The following is a 4,184-nucleotide window of genomic DNA, read 5'->3' as shown; positions in this document are numbered from 1 at the left end:
AATTTACTCAGGTGATGTACTGATATAAGCCATTGTTCTGATATTTGCTCTATGTTAAATAGATTTTTGTATACATGTGGAAAATGTGCAATGTGATTACATTCAATTGAATTATAGGCAGCAACTTGTAGGCATATGGAATATATATAGTATGATTTGGTTTTTTTTGCATTTCTTAAAGCAACAATGCATTTTAACAGTTCAGATTTTTTTTGCTCTTTGACTCCATTTTTGATGCTTATAAATGATCATAAGCAGAAAATTGTGGCTATGGGAAATATATAGGAGGATTTAGTGTCATTAAGTTTTAGTTTTTTTGTGTTTACATTGCACTCGGCACTTTCTATATTTGTCTGTGCAATTATATTGAATGATACATAGGATTCATATCATGCATATTGATTATATATTTTAGTCTACAATGTACCTAATAAATTACTTTGATAACCACATGGAGCTACAGTATATTCTTAACAAAAAATTGTTTTTAGGGTCTATTTAAGGATTCTTATAATAGGCAGCCACATTGCACCTTCCCCTTTTAGGAGGTCTTTTTCTTGTTTTGTCATTTTGTTCTATGGAAATTATTTTGTTATTTGTTTTGATTTTAATATGTTTATCAATAAAAAGTACTATACCTTTTGTGTAAGCTAGAGTCTTTTCGTATTTTGTTAACAGCTAAAACGTAATACAGCTGTTTACGAAAAAAGATATTGATTGTGGTTGAATTGTCTAGCATTCTATATCTTAAGAATCTGGGAAATGTGTTAAATAATTAATACACAAAAACATTAGAAGCAGCAGCAGCAGTGTAAGTGGCAGACGCAATTTACGTGAGTAATTTCACACATTTTTTTAGACCAGCCTGTGCACCATAAGAACAGAGTACAAGTCTGACAATTTGAGAACAACTGGAGAGGATGGTGCAGGAGTATCTCAAGTTAAATATCAATACCATCAGGGGGGTTTGAACCCTTTTGCATTTTGGTCTTCAAAAATGGATGAGTAGCCTGAGCTTGCCTGTCACACTTTGGAGGTTTTGTTATGCCCAGCAGCCAGCGTTTTCTCAGAACGTGTCGTCACTCGGGAGTGTCCTGATGGATAAGCACATCCGGCTGTCCCCTAAATGAGTAGACCGCCTAACTTTCATCAATATGAACAAGTCATAGACCTCCAATGGCTTTTGCACACCAGTCACAGACTGGGTAAACTAGGCAATGGTGCAGTTTTTAGTGTGCTGCTTTGATCTTGCATTATTGCACTGTGTGTCATCTTTGTAGTGGCTTATATGCTTGCTGTTGCTATTGCTGTTGATGTTACAAACAATTTTTTTAAATGTCTAGACTCTAAGTTGTGTCTCCATCTGGTGGGTTGCCTGTAGTGGAAGGGGTGTCAGACCCCCATTGTACTATTTCTACTCTGATGAAATTGATGCCACTTTAGTGGTGTGTGGCAATAATCCTTTGAAATGTGGAGACTCCAAGTTTGGTCTCCATCTGGTGAGTTGCCTGTAGTAGAAGGGGTGTCAGACCCCCATTATACTATTTCTACTCTGTTGAAATTGATGTTATTTTAGTGATGTGTGGCAATAATATTTGGAAATGTTTGGACTCCAAGTTGGGTCTATTTCATGTGTGTTGCATGTAGCAGTAGGGCTTCCAGACTGGCAGGCCTGCACTTACTTTCAGTCATCTACCCAGGTTATTGTCCTTAAATGTTTCTAACAATAGTAGTCTATGAAGCGATATATTTGTGCCATATGAGTGTGGCTGATCAGAAATGCCGCTTGAGCTTTTGCATGAGATATCAGGACTTTCAGCACAGCAGGCTTACACCAGACCCTCACCCACCTCATTTTAATCTTAATTTCAAAGCTCTAAATGCTAGCCCAGAACCTGACACCTCATATATGGCCCGTTGCTAACTGCTGCTCCTGCTGTTCTAAAATTTCTACTGTGGGTGAAGTGATCAGTCTACTACCTGTGTTACTATCCTTACATTTTTCTAACATTAGTGGTCTACCAAGCTGACATTTGTGCCATTTGTGTGTGTGGCTGGGCAAAAAAAACAGTTTGAGCTGTTGCATGAGCTATCAAGGCTTCCAGCACAGCAGACTTATACCGGTCCCTCACCAACCTCATCTTTTTTAAGCTTAAATTCAAAGCTCTAAATGCTGACCCAGACTCTGATATCTCGCGCATAGCCCATGGCTGACTGCTGCTGTGCCATTGGAAAATTTCTACTTTGGGTCAATTGATGCCCCTTTTTCTGGCGTCTGCCCCAATTTTTTTTTAAATGCTTGGACTCCAAGTTGAGTCTCCTTCATGTGTGTTGCCTGAGTTTGACAGGGCTCTCAGACTACCAGAGCTACAGCTGTCACTCACCTACCAGTTACTGATCAATGTTTCAGCTAGAAATGCTGGTCCAAGCCCTGTCCCAGACCCTGTTCCATGCATCCACGCTATGCAATTATACTATTTGTACTCTGTGTCAATTGATGCCACTTCTCCAGGTGTCTGCCACTAATTTGAGCTGTTTTGGCAGTTTTTAGCACCCCTGAGGCTGTTGCCTATGTGTTGGGTTTTGCATTCCATTGAATTCAAAGGCATTCAAATATGTTCATTGGGACAATCAACAATCTGAACCAAACCTTGAAAGGTTTACTCATCTCTAGTTGCCATTCTGTCATCTGTGTGAAATCATGGGAGACACAGGCTCTAACCAGCAGTAAGCTTAATGAAGTCACTGCGGTCACAGCTGTTGGGTATCTATGACTGCTGTTGGTTTCTACACTGTCACACAGAGGACAGCCTGGAGCAAGAGGCTGTGACCATGGGTAACCTTTTCATGCAAGCATTGACATCAGTAAGGTTAATGCAGTTCATCGGCTGTGAACTGCCATAACCTTACTAATGTCAGTGTTCGTCACAGCAGCTGGATTCACACTCTTCTCTCAGTGTATTTTGGCAGCCGTACTGAGCAGTCACATTAATGATGTCACTGCTCAGCACTGCATCCAGATGTATCAGAGTCAGTGATAATCGTGGGATGTAAGATGGATTTATGGCGGTCGCCTTTGGATTATTTTATTTTTAAAAGGTAATAAATGGGTAAAAGAGGGTCGGGGAGTGTATTTTACATTTAAAAAACTATTCTCTGTGTCTTTATTATATTTGACAATAACAAATTTGAAGTTAGTAATGGTGGTGTCTTATAGACGTCTCTTTACTACTAACCAATGGGCTTGATGTCAGCAGACATTACACAGCTGTAGGGTTGAGCGAAACGGGTCGTTCATTTTCAAAAGTCGCCGACTTTTGGCAAAGTCAGGTTTCTTGAAACCCGATCCGACCCCTGTGCGTGGTCGGCCATGCGGTACGCGACTTTCGCGCCAAAGTCGCGTTTCAATGACGCAAAAAGCGCCATTTCTCAGCCAATGAAGGTGAACGCAGAGTGTGGGCAGCGTGATGACATAGGTCCTGGTCCTCACCATCTTAGAGAAGGGCATTGCAGTGATTGGCTTGCGGCGTCACAGGGGCTATAAAGGGGTGTTCCCGCCGACCGCCATCTTACTGCTGATGATATGAGCTTAGGGAGAGGTTGCTGCCACTTCGTCAGAAGCAGGGATAGCGTTAGGCAGGGTCCATTAACCACCAAACCGCTTGTTCTGTAGCGATTTCCACTGTCCAACACCACCTTCGGTGTGCAGGGACAGTGGAAGCTACATTTTTTTTTTCCCTCAGCGCTGTAGCTCATTGGGCTGCCCTAGAAGGCTCCCTGATAGCTGCATTGCTGTGTGTACGCCGCTATGCAAACAAACTGCTTTTTTCAAAGCACAAATCCTCTTGTTCCTTCCTTTCTGCACAGCTATCTTTTTTTTTTGTCCACACTTTTTATTTCATTTGTGCATCAGTCCACTCCTTATTGCTGCCTGCCATACCTGGCTGAGATTACTGCAGGGAGATAGTAATTGTAGGACAGTCCCTGTTTTTTTTTTTTTTGGTTTCTAAATTGTCCCTGAAAAAATCATTTTATTTTATTTTGTTTCTAACGTCTCCCTGAAAAACAAAAAAAAAAACAGTGGGAGATTAATATTGCCCTTTCTGCTTCTGTGCCAGTCTTGACTCCTGGGTGTGCCATCTCTCTCTCTCTCTCTCTCTCTCTCAAATTGTGGGCCATAGAAA

This window comes from Ranitomeya imitator, chromosome 3 (genome assembly GCF_032444005.1).
Source record: "Ranitomeya imitator isolate aRanImi1 chromosome 3, aRanImi1.pri, whole genome shotgun sequence".
Lineage (NCBI taxonomy): Eukaryota > Metazoa > Chordata > Amphibia > Anura > Dendrobatidae > Ranitomeya > Ranitomeya imitator.
This window is presented reverse-complemented; position numbering follows the sequence as displayed.